General features: G+C 41.4%; 1 protein-coding gene across 6 annotated transcripts in view; it reads left to right on the top strand.

The window, feature by feature from the left end:
- LOC145978225 (uncharacterized) overlaps nucleotides 1-27415 on the top strand; it is a 323131-nt gene that overhangs the window by 263503 nt on the left and 32213 nt on the right. The gene's annotated exons all lie outside the window — the stretch shown is intronic.

The raw sequence follows: 27415 nt of genomic DNA, 5'->3' as shown, positions 1-27415 counted from the left end.
GATTAGACAACACACGGTGATCAGACATCTCCTCAAGATAATCAAGAACTATTGTTGCCGTGTGAGGTCTCGCGCCATCTTGCTGAAACAAGCAGGTGGAAGGATCAACAACATTTAGCAACGGTTGCATATGGGTGCACGATTATTCTGCACAGCTAATCTGAACTTGTGCGACGGCCTGTTTTGTGGAATGATAGGTGTAGTCGCCGCTACAATGCAACGATGCTTTCGAATATGGCTCTCACCACTTTCCCCACCCCCCCTTCTTCCTGAAAACATCAATATCAAACCTACATACGGCATTTTCTACTTTCTGTACACAAAACAAATGGTGCCATGTATAAAAAATAACCCTGTAGTTTCCATTGTTGATACTTGTTTGTTTATTGTTGGGTAATTTGGAACAAAGTTTGTTCTGCACGCGGAAGAGGTTTTTTTTGCCAGTCTTGTGTACAGTGTCGTACAGCATTTTTATGAAATGAATTATTATTCATTACAATCGTCACCATGTCAGAGTATCGCAGCTCGACGGTTGAAACACAGGCGTGTGCATACGGTTGAGTCAATTAAAATCAGCGAACGATCAATGGTTGACGAAATGACGTCATTTTCGGTGGTACGCTGGAAGAATGCAACAAGCAACAATTTAATTTTAGTTCTTCCCTAAACTGATAATCCGTACAGCAATATGAGCCAAATAACAGTTAAACGTGTATTCCGAGGCGTTGTGAACAATTGTCTCCCAAGATTCAAGCGCGACCTGTTCAAACCATCCGTTTGGCGGCGCTAGTAGCTTCAGACGCAAGTGACTTATGAGATATTCTAACGCATGTTCGCGAACCTCTCCACTCGTGAGAAGTTGCCGGGCAGCTAAGTACGACCAGCAAACATTGCGAACACATTCTTGCATACAACACGCAATGTCATTAGTGGCAGGAAATGAAGCCCAACATGACATCAGCATTACAATCGGAAATGTGCATTTTAAGTCAACTTTCTGCCGATTGTAATGCTGCTATCGTGTTATGTTCCATGACCTACCATTAATGACGTTGCAGTCTGCTTGGAAGGTTTTGGCGCTGCCCGCTTCTTTAGACAACCGGGATTCCTCCTGAGTGTGGCTGGTTGCATACACACAAGACGACTTAATAGTCCATTTGAAGCGGTTAGGATGATTTGATTTGTTTGACCAGCGTTTAAGCTCCCATGGTGCTTGCATACAGCTATTAAACGACGACGCTGTGTGATTTTTACTTTGGTAGCGGTTTCGCGATCCGGGAGACAAAATCTCATTGCATTGAGTGGTGCTGTGCTTATGTTCCTTTATACAGCGCCCTTTTACTTTGTCCTCGGCCGTAACAGTTCCCCCCCCCCCCAGAAGCGTTGCTGGGCGAGAGATAACGGGGGAAGAGAATGCCTTGGCACGCGGAGATAGCGAACCTGGACCTTGGCTGAAGAGTTTAAACCTGAGCGTTGTCAGCGCAGGGAACACACTCGTTAAATTTAGGGCCGTAATTTGGAGCGAGGGGCGCTAGGGGGACTTGGAAATCCTAAAGCAGCATCGTGAGGAGAGATTCATTTCAGCACAGCTCTCGGGCAGAGTTGCCAGTGCGTTAATGCCATTTTATCGTGATCGGTGACTGTAATCAGTTTTCGTAAACAATCCCTTTCTACGAAACAAATTTTTCCCTTTACAAAAAAAATCCCTCACTTTACACATCAGATCCACGCTTGTATTATTTTAATTCATTTATATTTATATAATATTTATCAAAAAGATATTACGTACACCCCAAATGTTCATTTTAGCAAAGCACCAATGTAGCAATAAATAGAAACAACCTCAGTTAAGACGCAATTCAAAATTCTGCGGTGGCATGTCTCCTTGGAAAAATATGTATCATCTGTGAATATTCGTTCTGATTTTGCTTGTTGTTCCGTGTTAGAAAATTTTCCCATTTTTTTTTCTTCACTTGAAATTGCTGCAAAATTTCCATCTCGACTGCTGGTTGAAGAGGGAAAATTGTCGCGGACGTTAGGTGCTGCCATCTGGTGGCAAAATATGGAAGATTCACAACTAGTCCATCTTGGTGGGTAGACCTCGACTACAGCGCCTTGAATAACGTAGTGTGGAAAACGACCCAAGAAACTGGTTTCCCGAGACGATGACAAGTAGATGGCAGTGCGATCGACACAGCAGCTAATTTTGTTATGAAAGTAATGCGGCTTAGTTAGTTTTTGGAATATATTGTGTAGATTTGTTTCTCTAGAAAGGCGGTAAGTGAATTGATGGAAACAGTTATATTTGTGGAGTGATTTGCAGTCACGAAATGGTATTAATTTACACAGAAAAGTAACATAAATACGTTTTATGTGCAACGCAACACGAGCATCAACATATCGCATGTGAGGCTGGACGTCAAACGTTGGATTGTGTACACAAGTTTATTTTTGTATACTAATAAAATTGAAATAGTGTCATGAAGGGGAAAAAATGTTTCGTGGCGTACATATTATGAAGTCATTTTCCCGAAATGCAGATATTCGAAAGAATTTAATCTCATATTCCATGGAGTTGAAATAGCCGATTACGATGTACCTTGTCATCTCTATCAACAAATTGCTTTACATTTGTGTCGATTGGTAAGTAGAACTTTGGTGTTAAGGACTGTGCATTTTTACTCGTGACTTGGCTGTAAAATGTCTACCTTGTACTTGATGAAAATAAACCGCAAATTAATTAAATTAATTAATTAATTAAAATAAACGAGTATTGTCTGTGTGAATTTCCATAAAAATAATATTTGTGACAATGACAATGTTAATGAACCTTTCAGGATAATGCATACACAATACTAATTCTCGCAGCAATTGTCATGTTACGTGTTACAATCCATACCTATGTTTTCTTCCGTATTGTTAATAAAAAACTCAAGGACAGGTCATGATAGACGGTTCATAATATTCTTTAATATTTTCGCGACTACTGTACCAAATATCATAACAATTTTCTGATGCAAAGAAATGTTACAAAGAAAAGAATCAGACGTTGCAGCAAAAAACCCATTTACTTCCATTATAAGCAGTCGAGCGCTGTACCCCGGTGTCAACACCAGCGCCTCTAGCGGATTTCAGTTTCGAGTGGAACCAGCGAGAGAGAGCAAAACCATGCCGTTTTCCACACTACGTTATTCTAGGCGCTGTACCTCGACATTCATGTTCAGCTCGTGACGTGGGACTGACTCTTGTGATTAGAAAGCAATAGAGAGGAAAGATACCATTCAGGGCAATATTTTGGTCTTCGATCTGCTTTAATCCTCGACAGGTATAAAAAGTAGAAGAGACATAGTGGATTTTTTCTCTGGAAAAGTAGTACTTACGAATTAATGTGTCATGAATGTGCGACAAAACAGGGCCAACCCCCGCCCCCATCGGCAATTGAGTTTTTTTTTTGTGTAAAATTCACAAACCAATTGTCAGTCTTAAGTATGAACTCTTGTACAGTGGGATCCATGAGTATTACCGTGCAAATTATCCATCACCATGTTCGTACATTTTATTTAAGCCAATAAGAGCTTCAAGAATTAAAAGAAAACTCAAAACAAGCCGTTGACAACTTCTGCACCAGTATACATAAAAATCCCTCGCTTAAAAACATGGTATGTAAGAGAAAAATTAATGAAAATAGTCATGGACAATTTGCCGAGCAATACTAGTGAATCCCATTGTACAGTGGCATCTATGAGCATTACGGTGCAAATTGTCCATGACTATTTTCATTAATTTTTCTCTTGCATCCTGTGTGTTTTTAAGCAATGGATTTTTATGTATACTGGTGCAGAAATTGTCTGGAGCTTGTTTTGAGTTTTAATTCTTGAAACTCTCATTGGGTCAAATAAAGTGCACGAATATGGTGATGGACAATTTACACGGTAATACTCATGGATCCCACTGTACAGTTTTGCTTGATTCCTTGTAATTGTGTTCTAATAGCTTCACGAGTACGTAAATCGTACCATGTGGGGTATTTCTGAAGTTCAGTAGTTTTCCTGTTTCTAAATTGCTGAGTCATGTCAATTCAAATCCAGTGTTGGTGGCGGAGTGGATAGGGAAAGTGCTACGAAGCCACAAGTTCCAGGTTTCCTATAAAAACATAACAAAGAAGTAATCATAGAAGACTCCGTGCTTGCTAACGTTGTTGACTTGTAATCAAGGCGTCTTGGGTTGTATCCTCAGGGTAGTCAAATTGCAGAGTGACTATTTAAACGGTCTCGATCAGCCTATCTTAGCATAAACTGAACTTTGCTGTTTGATAAGAAATCTAGCCGTGAAATATATGATTTCTGGGCGCTTGGTCTGAATCAGTCTTCTTGCTTACTTTATTCTCAGGCTGATCAAGACAGGAGTTGGCTCCACTGGGAATCGAACTATGTCCTCTTGCTGACAAGGCATCTTTATACAAAGCTGTTGGAAGAAAATATTGGTGAGGGTAAGATAACTATCGTGACCTGGCAACCCTGCACGGTGACTCCCCCTCCTAAGCACCGTCTTCATATTTCACGCACATTAGACAGTGGTGCAATCTTTTCGCTCCTGCAAATACGCACGTCGCAAAGAGATCCTGTCTTCGTCTGGATTTTCCTTCTTGGTATGCGCGCTCCCTTCTCCCGTTTATCGTCGTCCCGTTTCTTCCCATTCGTATCATTCCCCTCTCCGCTTTATTGCAGACACGAAGGGAAAGAAACGCATCATTCGGCGCGGCTTAACGTACGCGGAGGTAGCTAATATTTCTCCGGTGTAAAGAAAAAAATTGCCCCTGTCATCAGACTCATACCTTTTCTTTCTGTCGCGTGCTTCGTGATGCAGATCTGTGACGCTTACCCATTTATTTTTCAAAAGAGGACACCCCCGCGGGTCCCATTAAGAAAGAGGGGGGCGGTAATTTGTGGAGGTTGGAAGTTTCGTAATAATTCAGCCACGAGTTTCATTAGGACGCTCTTGGCGGATTCTCTGACGTCAGCGTGTGTGATCTGCGACTTGTTAAAAGATCTCGCTGCAAGCCTCTTTCATTAAAGCAAGTCTTGGAGAACGAGAATGTAGCCTTAAAGAGGGCCGAGGATATTTTTGCGAGCGAGAAGGCCAGGTCTGGCATGTAGGAGCGATGATATCCACAGTTCTGCCCGCGCATCATCTTCAGACCATCCAGAATCAGCCTAGGTTCACATGGCAGTTCCGAAACTGATAAAGAGATGTCGCTACCGGAGCTATCGCCTTTTTTCCACAGATCAAGAGTTTCATCCAAACAATATCCTCTTGACCAAAAGTTTCTTGCAAATGTTCGGGTTTGGAGTCTCATGGTGGTTTGGATCTCACTTTTAACCAAAGGTACAGTCCAGACCAAACAAACAACAGGGTCTATTTGGAGTTCTAACCTCAATAATCTCCCAAAGCGCCTCTAGGTTGTCAATAGATTCAAATATCTATAGATGAGTTCGATTACCACGCTCTTTATGCAGAGGAGATCGTGTAACTCATGCCAGCTGCCAGGGTAATTGTAGTTCCGTAACCTGCCAACAGAGGGCAGACCAACGCCGCCTGAACAGTACAGAATATTATGAGTAATGCGAAGAATTGCTTTCGTAAGTTTGCGGTATAAACTTCTAGGTTAATTTCAACGAGTTATGCTACTTGAGACGGATATACAACTTCTACTGAAGATGATGTGACAATGAACAATACACTGTACTTTCATTGTCAAAACATATTGAATTGTTATTTTAAGTCTACGTTATGCACAGAAAGGCTAATTGGGACTGGACGTACAATTTAAAGTGGGATCCGAAGCACTATGAGCCGCCACCGAGTATCGAACCATGGACCTCTTGATTATAAGGCGATGACGTTACCACTACGTCATCGGGAAGGGATGTGTTGATATGATGAGACTTAAAAGAAAAGCGACGCTAAATAACAAAAGCTCATATTAATGTTTGTCATTGACTGACAACGAAAACGCTGTGCAGTTTTTATTTGCATATTAGCCTCGGCGACAGGCGCGAATCCCGGCTGTGCATTGTGGATGCATTCCTTCGTGTGGAAGCAGCCAAGGCGCTGAACTCACCCGCCGAGATGGGAGAGAGAGCATAAATCATTCGTCCAAATCATGCATGACACGTCCTCCCGAGTCACGTGGCTCGCCCAGACCGTTTACTGCACTTTTATGATCGAGATCTCTTGCGTTCCGAGCCGTTCGCAGCCATGCCACGTCACGTCACGTTCCGATCTTTTTCTTTCCTCCGTAAACGTTGGTCTGGCTACACTGATCGCTTATGGTTTAGTTAGCGGTCCGAAGAAAGTAGAAATGCCCCTCGCGTCGATTTGTCTCTAAAATCCTGGGTTTATAGTTGATTGTTGAGGAATGCTTCATGTCTGACTAAAGTGGGCTTTTCATACCGAGCAATCAACAACGAACTGCTCTCCCTCGAACGGTTCTCGACGAGCTGTACATCTTGACCCGTTCACGACTAGCTGTTCTCAATAATGCGTTCTCTTGCGAACTATTCCTAACTGTACAAGTCCTGTGAATCTGAATACCTTGAGAAGGTGATCAATGTTATCGTGGCAAGCACTCTGGTTCAGAGATTGTTGTCACCAGAATTTTTTGCTGAAGGGGGGGGGGGGGGGCTCAGGCCATTGATAGAGGAAAGGAGCCAAATATGGCATACCATTTACATTTTGGTTCATACGTCAGTCAGATTTATTTCCAAGTGTGTGCAATGTGCATAAATAGTTATAGTATTGAATGTTGTGTAATTATTGATAATAGTAGTCACATCGGACAACACAATTAGTCATGATATACGAAAAATACAAACACTGCACAATTTCAGACATGGCAAGTAGGGTTACTAATATGGCATACTTGTAACATCTGTGAACAAAACAGTTTTAGAACCTGAAAAACATAACCACACTGCGTTACATAATATTAGAAAACAGTACGGTCTATGTCAATGTTTTGAAGTTATGATAGTCTCTGTCATAGACCTAATAGAACTCATTCCTAGTCTATTGACAAAAGTCACACACATAGCATTCTTTCTCTGATCCAGCAGACTCCACGTGGGCCCACAAACGACACAACATACACATAATCCACTGTTCACCATGAACATCATTTGAAAATTTCCCATCACAGAACATACAGATGGCATCAGAGTCCTGTGGTTCGTGATCGCCATTAATGCTGAAATTAGAGCTAGATGAATCATCCCTAATGCTCATAACGTCACCTTCCTCCTCGGAATCTGTTGATTGCTGATCGACGTACTTCATTTTCTTTTTCTTGTTTTTTGCTGCCGCAAGAGGAGTCTGCACAGATTTCTCTACTTCCGTAGGACTAATCATTTGCGCCAATTCATGTTTCTTCTTTGTTGACTTAGCAGGTTCCTTATTTAGTGAAATTTCCAATGTGTTTTTGTATGGGGAAGATGTAAGAACAGCTGAGGAACCAGCCTTCCTTCCACGACTTCCAGCACTTTTCACAATTTTGGGAATGGGAGAGATGTTCCATGGTGTTACCCTCGAAGTTGAAGGTCCTGCCTCATCCGTTGCTTTCTGGGATGAAGTGTTGATGTATGTAGTCAAATCTTCAGCAGAAGCCTCCATCTCGGCATTTATGAATTCTTCATCGGCAAAAATGTTGGGGTTGAGAGGATAAATCCCAGTTATCTTAAATCCATTCACAGCAATTGCCTCTGTTTGAACTTTTAAGTATGCATTCCCAAAGAGTTCTGCAATATCAAAGTTGTTTAGGGGGCGTGAATTGATTCTCATCCAGAGGCGGATTTCTTCACTGTATCTTGCTTTCAGTGGACTCATAAAACTCCTATCTAAAGGTTGAAGTTTATGCGACGCATGTGGAGGAAGGCATACAATGCAAACATGATTCTCTCTTGCCAATAGCAACACCTCAAGATTTCTAGAATGGCTGTAATGGCCATCTAATATTAACAGTACAGGAGATTGCGCAGAGGGCTTCGTGTATTGGAGGAAATGCCTGAACCAATCCGTGAAAATATGTGCCTGAATCCATCCAGATGGGTGACATGCAGCAATGGTTCCTCGGGGTGCACCTCTCAATAGTTGAGAATTCATGTTTTTCCTAGGGAAGATCATCATGGGTGGTACATAAATGCCACTGGCACTCATACATGTGACTACCGTCACAAGTGCTCCCCTTTCAGCTGAACTAAGCGATGCCACTTGCCGTTTACCTTTACGGGCCAACACCTGGGGAACTCTCGACTGCACTATGCTTAACCCAGTTTCATCAACGTTAAATATTTTGTCTGGTCCATAGTTTTTCTTTTCCATCTCTTCTCCTAACATGTTGAAAAATTTGTTCACATTTTCTCTATTGAATCCCAGGGTTCGGTGATATGATGTTGCTGTAGGTTTTCGGAAATACAATATTCCTTTGTGCCTCTTTAGAAATAGTTTCAACCAACCTTTCCCTGCACAGTGCTTCAAAAATGGGTGTTTCAGTCCATTTTGTACAGCCAGCTGGTATGCCATCTGCCGCACATCTCTTCTCGTGAGACCGAAAAATTGTTTCTCCATGTTCAACAGGTAGCTAACTAAGTCTTCTTCAAGTCTTGCGCCTAGCACTACTTTCCTACCAAGCTTCTGCGTAACATCATCTGTAATCGGCAAATCAGAGTGAACTAACCGGCGTAATGTTGTGTGTGGTACACTGTACAGCTTTGACGCTTTCAGGAAGCCCATTACTTTATTCCTGCAATCAGCTATTGCTCGACTCATTTTGGCATGGTCCCGCTGCTTCCTTTTGGGTGGCATGTCTGTAAGAAGAATACATACCCTATAGAACCTCCACTAGCATGTTTAGGTAGCTGTTATCGTTCCATTATAGAGGTTAACGTTCGGTTTTCTTTCATATTCCTTCTTAGTCAGTGTGTGGCGGTTCCCTATTAATGTGGCTGCCTGCATCAATTAGGCCCACGGGTCGTTCTCTAGTTTCACTGTAGCAGTTTTCTACCTAAGACTGCGCAATACTCTCTCTCCTTCGCTTGCGATTGAACAAAGGGCAACAACGGTTCTTTCATATGCCGACGTTAACCTTTACAGTGGGACGAGTACAACTTGCTTTGTATCTGGTATGGTCTGTTACAGGAAATTATTTATTTATTTCATTTTTAAACAAAACACGTAGTTGATATTTATTACCTAGACTAATGGATACATTTATTCATTATTATTTTATACTTATTGTCACTTTTCTTAGTGTTTGTCATGAAAATAATTAATGTATTCCTACAAATGAACATTGAATAGTAGAATACAAATATGGCATGGTGTGGGTACAAATATGGCATACTACTATGCCATATTTGTAGCCTCGCCATCTTTGATTTCATGATCGAAATTTTACTGAACCCTGGCAGCACACATAAAAAACAACCATGCTCATTTGTGCTTCAAACAATATCCTTTTAAGTGCACACATGGCTATTGCCACTTTGTTACAACCAAATAAACTGCCGATGGAAATACAACTTACCTTAAAACTTCTGAAATCTTCGAAAAACAAACAAGGTTCTCCTGTCTCACAATACACGTGCGGTGCTCAACGCAATGACACTCACAATGGAAAGACCTTCCAAGGGTTCGTTCCAGGAAACACCAACAGAGGGTAGTAGTTACCAGCAGAGATAATGCACCATGCCAAATTAGTACCCCTATGCCATATATCTCTCCTTTCCTCTATAATTCGAATAGTAGAAATAATAATAATAATAATAGCTATTATGAACTAATAAAAATTAACCAATTTTATTTCAATTTCATTGTTATTATATCCTTGGAGAGCCGTTTCTACCGGGGTTGTTAAAGGTTCAGGAATTTTAAATAAATTCAATTCCGGTCCAGGAACCTTTTTTCGGATAGATTTAAATACGATCCAGGAACAAACACAAACACCCCCTCCCCCACACACACACACACATATATATATATATATATATATATAAATGTATGTATGTGTGTGTGTTTGTTCAGCAATAACTCTCGAACGCCTGGAGCGATTTCAACCAAACTTGGTACGCGTGTATGACTTGGAACCTGTGAAGAGATACTGTGGGGGTAAGACACCCCTGGCACCCCTAGGGGTGGGGGGAAGGGGTGATATGTAAAAAAATAATCGAGAACCACCGATATTAAATTCCGCACAAACATACATCCGCGACTCTATGCAATCCGCACAACGATAGTGTTTCTCGGGTTGTCTAACATTCAGGCTGTGTTGCGAATGGAATCCATAGTTTTCGTGACGCTTCCAATGCGGTTCAACTTCAAGTTCGTCACCTATCGGCATGAGGGGTGAGAGGGGGTGAAAAATAAAATGCCACAAATGACTTAGATTAGCGTGGAATCCATAGTTTTCGGACTCGCTAAGTTAATTGGTGACATTCACGATCACATTTAAAATTAGTTACATTTTACACTATAGTTGGAATTCATTATTTTCCTGTCTAATACAAGATTGGGATAAATAAATACCCGGGCAACGCCGTGTAATCAGCTAGTTGACAATAAAGATAGCATGATAAAATTCAAGTATAATTCCTGGTTTTCAAGGCGAACTTTCCAAAAATTCAAGGGTGTAAATGGATGCTTGCTCTATTTCAACCTTATGTATTAATATTACTGCCTCTCACCACCCACACACATACACACACACACACAAATGTATTAATAATATGAAGGGTCTGTGTGATTCCATTTTACCCAAAAATTCTAGCTCGATTCAATCAAACAGTATATATATTTAATTCAAGGTGCCGAGTTTGCCATTTCACATACTCAGACCCTAAATACATCTACAAACACAAATCACAAATCTTACGGGAAATAGTAATCTACGAAAAAAAAAGTTAATTGTATAAGATTTTCAAACTCAAATTTGTCTAATCAACTTCAAGATATCTTGCAATAAACTTGCTTTCCATCTCTCTCTGTTTCTCTTTCTCTCTCTCTCTCTCTCTTTCTCTCTCTCTCTCACTCCCCTTTCTTTCCTTCTTTCTTTTTCTTTTTATCCTCTTTTCTCTCTTTCTTTCCTTCAGAGAGAGAGAGACGAGAGAGATAGAGAGAGAGACAGAGAGAGACAGAGAGAGAAAGAGAGAAAGAGAGAGATAGAGAGATAAAGACAGAGAGAGAGAGAAAGAAAGACAGAGAGAGAAAGAGAGATAGAGAGAGAAAGAGATAGCTAGAGAGAGAAAGAGAGAGAGAGAGATAAAGAGAGAGAAAGAAAGACAGAGAGATAGAGAGAGAGAAAGAGATAGATAGAGAGAGAGACAGAGAGAGAAAGAAAGACAGAGAGAGAGAGAAAGAAAGACAGACAGAGAGAGAAAGAGAGAGAGAGAGAAAGAAAGACAGAGAGAGAAAGAGAGATAGAGAGAGAAAGAGATAGATAGAGAGAGGAGAAAGAGAGAGAGATAGAGAGAGAAAGAGATAGAGAGAGAGATAGAGAGAAAGAGAGAGACGAGAGAGAGAAAGAGAAATACAGAGAGAAAGGACTCTCCTCCCTTTCTCTATCTCTTTTCTTTCTCTCTCTCTCTCTTCTCGTCTGTCAGATAGATTATTCTCTAAAGGACATTAACAAAGTAAACGAATTGAGATAATTCGGTTTTATTTTCCAAGCAGCTTTCTTTTCCTTTTCTCGAGAAAAATAAAAACTAAACTGTGAAAAACTCGCTTCAGGACATTATTAAGCATGTATAAATTGAATGGGATTTGGATTAATAAAAGTTGCAATTTTTCACGTCTACAGAGAAAAAATCACGCAGAATTCACGTCAAATTCCCAGAGCCAATAATTTACGTGTAATTCCCTGAATTCAAGGCATTCCCGGTAAGTAGCCACCCTGTAATAGAAGAAGCTTGAAAATACAAACACATGTGTTACCTGGAATGGGGAACACGAGAATTCCACCCTCTTTCTCCCCCGGTTCATCAGTCGTGAACGAGGTTCCATTGAGAGCCGACTAGGCTCCCTGCGTATGAAGCAAATAAAAATATCAAAAAGTGGTTTTCTAGAAACATCCTTTCCCAGTGCTGAGGTAAAAATTGAGAGTTTTTTGTCGACCGGTTCTCGAGATAATCGTGACCAAAACTACCCCATAAGCTTACATGGAAAATGCTCAAATCTTTGGCAGGGTACGGGACCGCCTTAATTCCAGTTCGTCTGTCCGAGAGACAGACATCGCAAAACTCCCGTTCTAATTGGCCTATCCCAAACTACTGACCACCGAAGCACATCGCGATTTTTCCTTAACGCGTCCTTACAAGAATGAAAGCGAAAGTGCAACTTCAGTGTGTTCTTAATCAATTCGGTTGGCAACACTGCCGCCAGACGTGGTCTGTAGTAGCTCCAGCTGCTCGTTTTTCATGTTTTGCTTCGCCCTTGGAGCAGGAAGTGCTATTGGTGCAGACGTCATCCGCTGGGCGAAGTCTGCACTCTTCTCCTTCACATCCTACAGAGCACAGAACCGATTGACCTTGGTTTTGTGAAACGGGATGTTTTGCATCATCCAGTGTCAATTGGTAAATGTGGGGGCGCACTAGAAACAATACAAATTATACTTTGCAGAACGAGATCTTCATGTGGCATAAGTTATATTATTGAAAATTACCCATCCACTAAACAAAGAATCCTTTTACTCTTGCCAGTGATGAATACATCTTCCCTCCCTCTATCCCCTGACTGTATAATATGCTCATCTCACTTTTGTTCTTTCTTTCTTTCTGAAAGAGGGAAAGAGAAAGTGGGGGAAAAGAGAAAAGGGAGAGAGACATCTCTCTCTCTCTCTCTCTCTCTCTCTCTCTCTCTCTCTCTCTCTCTCTCTCTCTCTCTCTCGGGTCTTTCTTTCTCTTTCTGTAGAGAGAGAGAGAGAGAGATAAGTGTGTGTGTGTGAGAGAGAATTATCTCTCTTTCTTTTTCTCTCTCTTTCGGACTCTTTCACTCTCTCTTTTTTTCTCTCTTCCTCTGTTTGGCTGGTACAGTGGGATGCACAAGTATTGTTAGGCAAATTGTCCGTGACTCTTTTAATTAATTCTTCTCTTTCATCCTACGCGTTTTTAAGGACAGTATTATTACATATTCTGGTTGGCAGCATATTGTTTGGTGTTATGTTTAAATTCTTGAAGCTCTCATCGCGTTAAACAGAATAAACATAGTGATGGACAATTTGCTTGATGATACTTACACATCCCACTCATACTGTGATCGACTTTTCTTCTCGCCACCAAAGAGCTCCAGCCTGCACATGGGCGTTCTTTGCGACCGTCGCTTCATCTTCATGTAATCATCACTCATCGTAGTTATTAGCCAATCGTGGCAGAAGAGCTACGTAAAAATACAAATAGTCTTACGGATACACGAACTCGGTTCCCTCTCTCCAAACGAAAAAAAACATGTACTTGTACGCTGTGCAGCTTTCTGTTCATCTCCCAACTGATCTGCTGACCAATCAATCGTCTTCTGTTATGCATTCCTAAGACGATATCCGATTGGTGCTTTCATTGTTTCTTTTTCCTCGCCTTGAGAGCAGAGCAGTCTCGGTTTTTCCCCCAGTCCCTTGCGCTGGATCTGTCGCTTTCGGTCGACTTGGGTCGAAGGTCACTCCATACAAAATTACACACTCACACACACGCCCCTCGCTGTCGTGCCTTGAGTTGAAAAGTGTGTTTGGACATGCGACGACAAACACCTGACGGACGCAAAAGAGCCCACGCCCTCCACGAGAGTTTCTTTCTGGTTCCCCTGTGGTGGCCATTTTCAGAAATCTCGTGCGTATAAAACGAAGGTCGTGCCCGAAAAGTGCAAGACTGTATTTAGAAACGCCCGAATTACACTTCCACTGCATAAAATAAAACATGCACATATATGAATCAAAATCCTATGAAATCATCTAGCATTCTAAAAAGTTGTTAATTTCCACACAATAGAAGAACTACAAACCCAAACAAGCGAGCGAGTGTCGTAAACGAATGTGCATTGTCGCGTACTACAGGCATTAGTCTAATTGGCCGTTTCAAACAGCACTAGTCGACGTCACTTTCGACAAGACCGTTCCTAAAGCCTGTTATTTGCAGCGTTCGGACACAGCCAAAGTTCCTTGTTGAAAAATTACCAATTTCATTGATACAGTAAACTCATTTCCAGTTATCATTACTTCAGAAGTAACTGGGTCGTTACTTTTAAAAGAAACCGTTGGCAATAGCGTACTCAAACATAAAAAAGGAACGTCGAATGCTGGAAAAGGTAGCAAAATATAGCAGTGACTGAAAAAACAAAACAAAAGAGACATGAAATGCCTTTTTGTCGAATGACAGCGGGAAAGGTAGAATATGCAAGTTCTATTAATGTCTCGCTTCCTATGAAGGTAACACAAGCGAAAACTCGTGTAACTTATTCTTCCAGAAGGATTGTTCTACAAATGCCACTAAAGTGTCAAGTTTCGTCATGAAAAACATGTTTCTAGAATTGTTTATTAATAAGTTCCTCGGCCAAATTGACGTTTCAGTTGCTTTAATGCTCATTTTTATTTCAATCATCATGTAATCAACCAGAGACATCTAGTGGCAGCCAGGTCGCCAACTTTGAATTCCTAGGCTTCGCCGTCGAGAATGTCTTTGGCCAGTTTAACCTCGGTAGTAAAGCTGTTATTCGGAACTAGCACGATGTTGGGGCAGTAAGTTCGCATGGCTGTCAAGAAGAAAGAGAATGGCTGTGGGGATTTTATGTGTTTTTTGGAAGAAGGAACAAGAATATCTGGTAGGGGTTGCGAGTTTGTCGGATGTTCTTTTTTTCAAAAGCCAACTGACTTGGATGTTTTCAGTACTGGTTCTCGTCGTAATGAGGTTTCCATCTGTCTGGAGGCTGTCGTTCCTTTTCCTTTGAGGAAAGGGGAGGGAGTCGTGGAAGCGCTTGCAAACTGAAATAAAACCATTGCAACAGGCTCCAGATAGGTTCTGTTACAACGTTCCAGACTTCGTATCCCGTTTAAGAACAGCAATTCGTCTCGGCCATTCGTCTAGCAACGCTGAGCTTACCTTCCGTTAATCTGATCTTGTAATCAAGAGGTCCAGGGTTCGATACACGGCGGAGGCACAAGTGTTTCGGATACCACTTTAAACTATAGGTCAAGTCTCAATTAGCCTATCTGTGCGTAAACTGGACTTAAAACAGAACTCTAACACAAATGTTCTTCCCTACGCTGCAATATTTACTGACTTGCGAAACTCTTTAACCACTAGCATGTGGAGCCATATGTTGGCTTGCCTATAGTTTCCTTTCACCGAGTATGAGGTTACTACTTATTGGTCGAGTTCTCTGCGTGGCACCACATGGCTAATCGAGACTGGATCTATAGTTTTAGGTGGAGTCAGAACCTTTGTGCAACCCGAACCTGGGACTCCTTGATTACAAGGCAACTAAGTTACACGTACGCCATTGGAGGGACTAACCTATTGAAGAGAGGCTTGCTGAAATGTCTCACCCTGACTCATCGGTCCATAGGACTGTCAGGGGACTTGTGTATGAAGATAAATTTACATAAAAAATGTATAATGAACCAAAACTCTTACGAGCTGTTTCGTGCGTGAAACAACAGTTCAATTTCGTTAATGGCAATTGCTCGCCTATGTATAGGCTAGTGTCCTAATTCATGTATAATTTCTTCAAGGTTCTTTAGTGCTACACCAGAAACAGGCTGTCTTTGTTGTGCACCCTGCACTGTGCAAGATACATGCAGCAGCAACATTATGCAAGTCGAGCAGGCCAGCAGATGTCACTACTAGTTGTGTTAATTCTGAATGCTCACAAGAGACGGCACTGGTGTAAAATGCGAAGTGAAAGTCGTTTTTTTTCTCGAATTGCTAGTAATTCACGAGCTGTTTGTGGGAACAGTTAGAAACAACAGTTCAATCTGGTGAGAATATATCTGTGAAGAAATGCGCACGGAAGATTAATTTGCAGATGTTTATAATTCGAGGGCAGAATGGAATGCCTTTAGCATTTGAAGCGAATGAACCATTAAAAAAAGCGTCGATGGAGGTAGATATAAAAATTTGGTGGCGCGTAAAGCTAATTGTAGAGAACATCCCTCGCGCATGCGCAGTGCGCCTCTCGCTAAGAAAAGTCAGAAAGTGTATTCCTAGAAGCCACAGCTAGGTACAGTCAACGGCAAAGATAATGGTAGCCAAATTGTCCATCGTTATTTTCATTACTTTCTATTCTTCATCCTGTGTTGTTTTAAGGAATGAAATTATGTCGGTGTGAAACGGACATTGCCCTCTGCTTATTGACGTCATTATTTCAATTCATTATCATCATATTGTGCAATTCAGACCGAATGAAAATGGTGATGGAGAATTCGCCTACTGATTCTTTTGCCGTCGGGTGTACGAACAGAATTGCACCAAGTTCTTTGCAACAGCTCTTATCTACGAAAGCTGACAATATGTACGCATATGGCGATATATACATAGCTCGACCATGAATCTGTTTTTGAAGCGCATTGCTTCATATGGAGTAAGAATTAATGACAAGCACAGGTTATTTGACTTCTCTGTCGCGCCATTGTTTTGCCATCTGTCTCAATAATTACCGTGTTTTCTTCATTTGCGCTATGTTATATTCTAAACGCAGTATATTATATACAGCGTTATTCGGTTAGCCATCTTCATGGTCAATCTTCCTCCACCCTCGAATGACTATATTTTTATTTTGCAAGCACGAATGTGGAGCGTGGTGTTGGACAATTCGTATAATGCTTTTTCACACTTTACTCTCGTTCTTACTGTTCAATTGTTCATTGCAATTGATTACGTATCACCATTGTCATTATTCTAGTATTTATTTAAGGTCTGTATTGCTGCTAAAACTATTTTTCGTCTTCTTCTTCTAAGAGAACAAAAACCAACAAGCCTAACCTAAGAACGAACACATAGCACAGACTCCACAAAGCTACCAGCCAATGGCAATGCTTAAAACAGTTGTAGCAGCAATCACTACCTTTATTTAAAGGTCTTTGGGAGAACACAAGAGGTTGATGGGCGTTAGTGCCGATTTATCGGGTTAAAGAAGTATCAATAGAATCATTTCTCATTATTTCTCAAGACCCCGTGCGGAGTACATAACTTTCATCGTGTGTCAGCAAGTTACACAAGGATATAATTTCATCTGTTCATGCAAACTGCTGCGCTGCGCTGTTCCACGTATCAAACCGGTACATTATGCGACCGTCCTTGCATTTCCGGTCTTCTCGATCAGGTGAGTGGACTCTCCTCTTGAGCCTCGTGGGTCTTTGTTCGGCGTGACCTTGTCCCTCCTCCTCCCCTGCATAAATACACACCAACAACGTCCTGGACTGTTTTTTTTTTTTTACCCGGACCATTCCACCTCTCCACTCCACACAACCTGGTCTGTTTCCAGCAGACGTTCGACATAAGTTCTTTCCCCGCTCCATAAGGTCGCTTTTCCGATGCCGCGAACGCTGAAAGTGGTCCTTAACGCCCCGGATCCCAACCCTTCAGGCCAACAGGGCCTGGTTTCTCACAGAACTGCCATATCCGATGCAGTTAAAAGTAAGTTTCTTCTCGTGTTGGCGGGACGCTGTTAACATCCTTGGCTCGTCGCTGAGGGAAATATGGGCTCTAGGAATGGATTCCCTCGTTGGCGAAAACATCGCTTAGACAAGGTATGTGAAGTTCATTCGCGGGGCGTTAAAACTGTTCGTCGAAAAGTCATTTCTTTGGCACGAGCACAGTGCGTTTTTATGTTTTTCTTCTTCCTCCGTATCTCGCTGCAACTGATGTGGCAGCCAGTGGTTGTAGGTCAGTGCGATATAGAACGCAAGACATTGGCTCATATTTGAATTCTCAGAAACTTGTTCTATGTACAACTTTCTTTCTTCGAATAGCAATGTGTCTACAGTTTACAATTAATGCACTTAGAAAAGCAATAACTGTTGGGCGTTCCTTTTGTCCATAAGTTAACAATTAACATCTCCACCATCATTTTCTTTCCGGAAAAAAGATTGCTAACTTTAACCACATTGCATGTATGCTTGTTGCACGACTTTGAGGATTGTAACAGCGCATAACAGTTACAGTGCTTAGAAGAAAAGCTTATTAAACTTATGTAATTGAGAACTTTCGCCGCAGAACGGCTGATTGCTTTACTAATACATGCAGTACACTCACCTGATTGAGTACTATGGCTGTTTGTATCTTTATACAGCATGTTTTCAAAAGATAAGCAATATTATTAGATTGCGTTTAAGTCTGTAGAACATGGGGACGAGCCATGAACAGAACTTGATGCCAAAATTATCTCGAACAAAGTTGATAGAAATGTTCTTGACTGTCCCAACAGGAGAGCTACAATTCCTATGTTAGGATTACTCTGTCAGTGCTGAACGGGTAGCCGTTTCCTGTATAATTCTTGATATCTTTGCGTGTTCATGTTTTGAGAAAATAAATTTGCAAATAACAAGTGTCCGTTTTGCTTTGAGTATTTTGGTTAGCAAATATATTTCTGTTGCTGGTTCGTATATAAATCGCTGAAAATTAATGGACGCCTGTTTCCGAAGCTGCAATATTCCGTGTTCTAAAAGCCAAACGTGAATGTTTAGGTACTTTGACCCGCACTGTGACATCTTGTTTTCCTTGCCTCTGGTGAGCATCTTTTTTGCCAAATCCGGATTATTCGAAAATCGGTCACGTCCAATGATCTTCCCAGACTAGGCATCTTCAGTCTGTCGTGAACCTACCTTGCCAAGTGGTTCGAAAAGCACTTTGCACCAACTCCGTGTTAGAGAAGTTTCTCAAACAGCAGCTCTCAGCCTATTCCACGTGTACCGATCTTTTAATTATGCATGTTCAGGTGCGTGTTCTCGCTTTCATTTGTTAATTTACGTTTGTGAATGAAATGAATATTACACGCAGTGTGTTTGTCTGGAATCATCCTCATAATTCTTTGATCTAATGGTTACCACTGTGGACTGTCACGAAATATGATATTTAGTATTTGCATTCTAGTGTTCGACTGTCTCTACCACATCATTAATTGATCAGTATATTCCTGCAGTTCCTTGTAGCACAAAATGGAATCATAGCCTGGTAAGAATGTTATAGGTACGAATCTTGTTGTCTCGCCTGAGGTCTCGTTCTCGGTCTTGTCTCGTGTTATAAACACGTTCCGTTCCTGTCTTGTCTTGGGGCTCAAAGTACCCCTGCGTGTCACCGCACAATATAAGTCATTAAGGCTAGCTTTCTTTATAAGGTTTTTCTGTTAAACGCCTCTTAACGATGCTTTTGAACCATCAAAGAAAAAAGTGATATTATCCTCAATCTATGCATCTACACTAAACAGTACCTCGCTTGCTATTAACGGTTAATTAATTATTATTTTTTTAGTTTTCAAATAACATGCACATTATAGTTTAATGGACAGTTTGCCTGGTAATTTTACGTATCTCAATCATCGCGTTGGATTATCGGCTGGGCAGTTCTGTAAGTGACGTCTGAAAACTTGATTTTATGCCGAGTCTGGAGCCTGAATTCTTTCCCAAGTTGCTCGCATATTATCATTGTGAAAAATTGTTTTCTTTTACTACGACCTCCCCTCTACGAATGTATCTTTGCTCGGGTTAGAAAACTGAGTAAAGTATTTGAATGCTACAAAATATGATATAGCTTTGGTGGGAACTCAAGGGCCCAACCGTCAATCCTTACTGCTGTGCTCATTTACAACATTCGTTTGTCAAGTACAACTCTGTAGATTCTTAAGTACATGGAATAAAACGAAGAAGTTGATCCAGGGAAAGCCGGAGATTGTTGCACAGTTGCCAGACAAGGTGACGGGAACGTGTAAACAAACAGCCGCTCAATCAGCACTGTTCTAGCTCGCAGCTGTGATGTTTGTTTTAGCAGAAACGCGTTTTTTAACCTCCCCCTACTCCTTTATGTATTATGAAGTTGACAGGAAGTTTATAAAAGGAACTGCAAAGCACGAGGTACGAGCATGCTGTATAAAAGAAGGTAGAGCTTCTTAACGCAAATTTCCAGTTTAAGCAGGGTTAACTGAAAGGCCCGTTGTGATACGCAGAGAAGAAGTTATTAACAAGCACTTAGACTGATTTTACACGCGCGCGTGTTCCTATATTGCTTCGATTCATATACTGGAAGGTTTTTATGGATGTTTTGAGATCTTTAACGATGCCCAAAATAGACGTTCCAACGAGCTCTTGGAGATTAATATTTATGATGAAGCTGTCCTCGTTTTTTCGAAAAATAACTTTGCAAACTAATAGATAATAGCCTTTCATGGCTTCTGGTTGATTGACCTTCAACCTATTATTTGATTATCTTGGTTTAAGACACAGGCATTTAGTAGCAGACTGGAAAAGTATCCATTATAATTGCTCAAGTTCAGACAAGATTACAGAAACGTGACAGCAAGGTCGTACAGGGTGCTTTTCCCAATAAGAGCTTCAAGAATTGAAACAAAAAGCGAAACAAACTGCTGACATCCTGTACACCAGCGTATGCAAAAAGCCCATCCCTTGAAAACACGTAGAATGCAAGAGAAAAATTAATTAAAATAGTAATGGACAATTTGCCGAACAATACTTGTCCCTTCCACTATACTGGGAGTTGTATGCTCTGGATGCTGCCCATGGAAAAAATCCAAGGAGCATTGAGAAGTGAAAAAGAGTGCGTTTTGTTATTATACGAGTAAATTATGTATAAAAATAATTAAGGCTTGACGGTTATTAAATTATTAAAGGATTCTAACCAAGTTATTTTAATCATGTAACATTGGACGCAGCGTGTCCTGCACATTTCTTGTGCGACTTCTCTTTACTTTGTGATTTGTTCTTACGAACATGTGTCTTGCGGGGTATACTTGTTTTTGCCGATTAGTTCAAAGTTCCACCACCTTTATCCCATCTGCTCTCTTCATTTCCGCAGGCTGTGTGCACTCATCGTGCAACGAACAGACAGCAAGGGACATAATTAGTGCCATATCTGCTAGGCCAGTGTAGGCAACTGCAAAATTAAAAACCTGCCCAAATTTAGTTACATAATAAACCAAGGACAAATACGAAGAATACAGTCAAAATGAACGTTCACCGACACGAGTATATAACATTGCACAGAGAACAAATTTATTCAAAGAAATGATTTTCGGTATGTGTGAATATCAATGTGGTAGAGATCCTAGAGTAGCTGAACCGTGTACTTGCTGAAGCACATTGAGTGTGAAGTTTTTGCCTAACTATCGTAAAGTAGGAACCGACTATTGGTCATGAAGGAATAGCGTCATCGTCTGCAAATTCCCTTTAACGTCTTGATACCTTCATTATGTACTGTGAATTCATTCTGAAACGTTAGCAGGCAATGCATTTCATGCTTTAGGAGCCGAAAAGGAGAAATATGATCTATAAGCAGTGGCAGAAGTCAAGTTAGCTCACTTAGATGTAGATGTATGCTCCCTTCCTTGACAAAAGCGTCACCGAGGACAAAAATGGAACTTCTTCATGCTTTTCCACTATCAATCATGGTGTCATGGTTGGAGCATGACGAGATGTCCCTGCCAGGGACGAAATATAAATTCCCCTTTCCGATAACTTTTTTTCAGCGGGAGAATGGGGTTAGCAATCTTGTTTCATATCCTCTTTCTACGACCGGCAGCAAATGCAATGGCCGGTAAGGCAGCTTTCAGACCGAAGCGGCAAGTAACTTTCCTCCGACTGCACATGCGCGACCAACAGACCGAGGCGAGGCTTGTCTCACTTAGGTACGAAAGGTTGAATTTATTTTGAAAGTTCGTATTCAAGTGGCACGTGTCGCTTCGGTCTGAAAGCTCCCAGAGACTGGCATCTGAACAGTGCTGCAGGCGGTCTAGAAAGTTGATATTATGCCTTGTGCGGGGCACCGAGATACACGTGGAACCAGAAACTGAAGGCGCACACTTCGATGTGCCACGTGACCAAAACGCGAGACTAACACCACCAAAACTTGCTAGAGCTTCCGCGTAGTCAAATGGTTAACGCTCTCGCCTTTGGTGCGAGCGGTCCCTGGTTCGATCCTCGGTGGAAGTTTCAAAATTTCAAAGAGTCCGCCTCGTTTTTAGGTGGAAGGTGAAGGATGCTGCTAATGAACTAATAGTCAAACAGGAGGAAGAGTTTAGTTTGTCTGCTTTGTCCGATTAACTAGTGCAAGCGACCTATTTGTAATATTGTTAAGGACAGTAACTGGGATGATATGCCCCCCCCCCCCCCCGCTCCTACCCGATGGTATAATGGTAACGTTGTCGCAAGTGCTAACGTAGCCAATCGTCGTAATCAAGCTTAGTGGCTTGGATCCCACTTAAAGCTCTAGATCCATTCCCGATTATTTCCCGATTTTATGTTTTGGCTCAGCTCCATCATTCAATCAGTGAACACCTTCAACCTGGGCGCCACCGTTCTCGATGCACACATGCATCCGTTCAGTCGTGCTCTCGATTACTCTGCGACACATAGCAACAGGCACGGACTGTATCACATTGGTGATTCGCTGACAAAGGTCTTGCAGGTCCTTTGGTTTCACAGCATAAACACGTTCCTTCACCATCCCCCATAACCAAAAGTCACACGGCGTGATGTCGGGAGATCGTGCCGGCCAGAGAAGGGGCCCAGCTCGTCCAATTCAGCGTTTCGGAAATGTCTCATGCAGGTATCGCAAACCACCAGAGCGTAGTGAGCCGGTGCACCATCATATTGGAAGTAACCTGACTGCATGATGTGAAGTGGGATGTTGTCTTCCATGAATGTGCGCAACATGGCACATTCCAGTAACGGTATCTGCATAAAAAGAATGGACCCACAATACCCAGTTTTGAGATACCACACCAGACATTCAATTTTGGTGAATCGCGTACTCTAACTCAACCTCCCAAATAAGTGATAACATCAATAAATATCAATAACCCAACCTCCCATATAAGTGGTAACATCTTTTTGGACCACCCTGTATAATAGAGAAAACCTTTTTTACACCGATAGTAAATATACGAGTAACTTAGGCAAGAGCGAGGCCCCAGACCCGGTATAAAATGAAGTTTTTAATCATCGCTTGCAGAACTGAACTGCACAGTCAATAACCCAACATGTAGAGTGCAATCATCAGGCAAATTGTCCTTCACCGCATTCATTCACTCCATATAATGCAATGGGAGACTCAAGAAATTAAACGACTACAAATCAGGTGAAAACTTCTGTACCAGCACCAATGCAACTCCATACCTTGAAATCACGTAGGCGTAAGAAGTTGTCTGTTAACCTGTTCTTCACGATTTGGTTCGTTTCTTGAACCTCGAATTGTGCAAGATAAAGCGGGCGAACATGACGACGGACATTTTGTGTAGTTGCATTTTTCCATGACTCTGATCACCCTACAAAGAATTTCAATCGTACTGTCCAAGTAGTGTTTTATTAGTTCGTTACGAATAGTTCCTGTGTAACGTTAACTCCCGAACCAATGTGGAAAAACAAACACATACCATACAGTCGAAACATTGAGTGACAAAAAGGATCCGAGATATTTTCGAAACACTTAAATTTGTTCGCAGATCGTAGATTGTATGGCTTGTTATCATAACGCAGACATTGACGGCACCCTGAGACTGCAGTCTGTCAAGGCCACGACAAAACGTTTACAACTTCCATACATGGAAGACCCAGACTTTGGATTATGCCATGATGCTTTTACCAGATTTCAACAGTTGTGCAATGTTCTATTTATTTACGATTGGAGTCCTAATTCATTCTGTGCATCTTTTTTTAGATTTGCTCGTTTGAGAGACAAGGTGAATTATGAAAGGTGAATCCATCAGAGATATTAAACGAACACTCTTAGATGACGTCACGGAAGTTCTGTTTTTTTCTGAAGAATAATTGTATTATACTGTAATTTTTAACACAATTAGATTCTCGCACATGCTTTACTTGTGTTGACTTATCTTTGGAAAAACTTAAGTGGAAGTTATCTCCTCCCTTCCACATCAACCACGAGGAATGTATTTTCCAAAGTTTCCTTACGATAGATCTGAAGTGCCAAATTAAACACTGTGATCGAGGTTGCTCAAATGCAATATAAGAGAAGTCTTTTAAAATATATACACTCTGTCCCGGGAACCTATGGAGCAAGCGAGCGAAAACAAATCTCTGCTCAACTTGTGACTCGAGAGGGTTTGACCAATTACCACAGAAGGGGAACTAAGTGCATGGAGGGGAAAACGCTGTATAGCTACCAGCCGTATGCAGCAGCGCACACTGCTTTGCTCCGCCCACTCACTTTCTCTCCTCTACCGTCATGCGCGGCCTTTCTCCACAGTTTCCCGAGGCAGTGTAGCATCCATGAAAATTTTAAATCAGCTTAATGTTATTGATGACTTGCCTTTTTTTTCGTACTCGTATTTACCTAATCACCATTCAACTCTTTCAGAGCGATCAACTTAAAAGCCGCTGAACTCCGCTTAGAAATCCAAAATTCACCTGGCGGCTTTTCATTATCCGCATCCAATTTCATCGCCGCGATTTATCGGTGTTTCTAGAGCGGAGACCGCTATTTCTTCATTTCAAGTCGTTCCCTAATTGTTCTCATGAAGTTGGTCCAGCACCAAATTTTGGTGCTTTCACCGGGAATCGAACCTGGGATCGCTCGCACGAAAGGCGAGAACGCTAATCTTGGGTTCAATGAAGTACGGGCATTCTTCAAGTAAACACAGTTTTAGTGTTTTATCAGCACCCACAAGGATATGAAGTTCTCCCAGAGATCTTAAACAGAACCTACCCCTCAAGTTCTGCAAGAACTCTCAAACATTTAACTGCATGCCCGTTTACCTATTTAAGTAGGCAAATTACGCGTGTGCTTGAATGCTCTAGAACAGCGGGTCGTGAAACTTTTTCCCATTGTACCCCTTAGTCGTTAACTTTTTCCCCATTGTACCCCTTAGTCGTTAACTTTTTCCCATTGTATCCCTTAGTCGTTAACTTTTTTTCATTGTACCCCTTAGTCGTTAACTAAAGGTCTAATGTACCCCCACCATAGGTTTTGGCTAATTTTTTTCTGCCTGATTGGCTTTGATACGTTGGAGGCGTGTATCTGCAATAGAGCAAAATGGACAATGGTGCGAACGACCAATGGAGTCCATTAGTGGTGACGTCACAAGTAGACGACGAGCTGGAACTGAGTCTACACAACGAGAAAACGTGTTTTCTTCCTATTCAAATCAATGCCATTTTCCTTGGGAAGGGGTATCTTTAATTATTGTGACAGCAGTTATGAAACAAAATTATGATGCGTATCGTACATCAATGTAAAGATGAGATTTCGGAGAATACGACTATATATCACACATACCTTACAGAGAATAAGGTAATGAATAACCAGAGTAAGAAAATCATGCATTTTCATAACGTTCCAGTTCCGAGCACAGCCGAAGCCGATCCGACGTTCACCCGATCTCAAGTCGGCCACGCTGCCGCTATGGATGATGGGAAACCAGCAGCCTCAGGCGATTGAACCGACGACGCCCATTGGCTGAGATTCTTTTAGAGCATTCGCTTTACTCGATTTCCTACTCCCATTTACTCTTTACATTCTCATATGTAAGGTATATGTTATATAGACGTATTCTCCGAAATCTCATCTTTACATTGACCTACGATGCACATCACAATTTTGTTTCGTAACTGCTGTCACAATAATTAAAGCTAATCCTTCCGAAGGAAAATAGCATTGACTTGGATAGGAAGAAAAGCACGTGTTTATTTGTTTAGACTCAGTCCCAGCGCGTCGTCTGCTGTGACGTCACACTATTGGACTCCATTGTACACAGCAGCAGGTTCGATAGGTTGCTCCTGTAACACAAATAGGCCTTCATACTTGGAATGGTAGCGCGCACCGAAAAGTTGACATTCCGTAGATACCATTGCAGAAAGACACGGGGTGGGGGAATATCGTCCAGGGCCCGCAAAAATGAAAGTTTACTTGGCTGTATCCAAAGGCGTCCGCATGGTTTCTCTAGGGGGTTGCAAGCAATGAAGATGCGTACCGGTCTTACTTGTAATTATCAGGTCCTTACAATAATTAACGATGGAATTAAATCGCTATTGTCAAAATTTGTATAAAAACAACTGGCCTGACAAGGAAATTTATGTAAAATAGATAAATAGTTATTGAATAACAAAAGAGGATGTTAGATCCAGTTGACGAGAAGTTCCTTATTAATAATTTAATATTTGTGCATATTATTATAAGTAGTTTTGTGCAAAAATCTACTTCGGTATTTGTCATTCGAAGCCATATGTTCGTAATATAATCCTTGCTTTCCAATAAATTCGGCGGGAATACTAAATAAGTATATTCTCATTATTTAATTAGTGTACTTGGGACCCCCCCCCCCTAAATACGTCCTTTCCACAAAAGATTTAAAATGATAATTGAATCAGCGTTTTCCGGTTCTAATTTGAGAATAACGCCTACCATTAAGTATACCATTGACTTCAAGGCCCCGACAAAATTATGACTTTTCAATTTTTGTATATTTCCGACCTCAGATCATAACCAACGCTAGCAGCGAGTGTCAGGCGCATCAGTTTGTTGTTCGGGAACGAAGCTAGTGAAGAGCTTATTGTGCGTTCCAGCGTTTCTGCTGGACATGAAAAAAGCGTGTATAATGGGGGACACAGACCTCCACTCCCGACTCCCTGAATGGGCGTCCCGTCCATGATGTTGCGTACACAATAATCGCCATGGCAACCGCACTCATTGTTGTCGTCAGCGCCATCTGTCTCGCACTCGAAAGATGAACATGTCGCTTCTGATGAGTTTCGAATTGCCACCTGGGGTTCGTATTAAGCACCCTTTGTTTTATGTTTGCCGATATCGTGTTCTGTTCACCCACCGCAACTGCAAAACGAGCTTTCGCGCGCACATAGAATATATTTTCGTCGTGGTCAGTTACTGGTAAGCCAAACAAATGCATAGAAATGAACTTTAAAAAAAAACAAAAAAAAACAAACTTGTGGACACTTTGGAAATTGCTTACTTATATGTAATTTGAGCCTGAAAGTGGCCTAAACTGCAAGAAATGAGCGGGGATGATAAAACTTCAGTTGTTACATAAAAAAGCTATTTTTGGGGTAAAAATTAATTTAAGAGATATTTCAGTGTTGCTTCAAGATTTCACGAATTAAACAAAGGCCTGTGCGGCCTGTCGTGCTGCTATGGTGTGAACATCGCTGCTGATTGGCTAGTTTCCAAGCAGGGTTGGCATGTTT

The sequence above is a fragment of the Lepisma saccharinum genome, chromosome 24 (assembly GCF_977018435.1).
Source record: "Lepisma saccharinum chromosome 24, izLepSacc3.1, whole genome shotgun sequence".
NCBI lineage: Eukaryota > Metazoa > Arthropoda > Insecta > Zygentoma > Lepismatidae > Lepisma > Lepisma saccharinum.
Note: the sequence above shows the minus strand (reverse complement) of the source record. Positions and strands in the feature narration are given on the sequence as shown.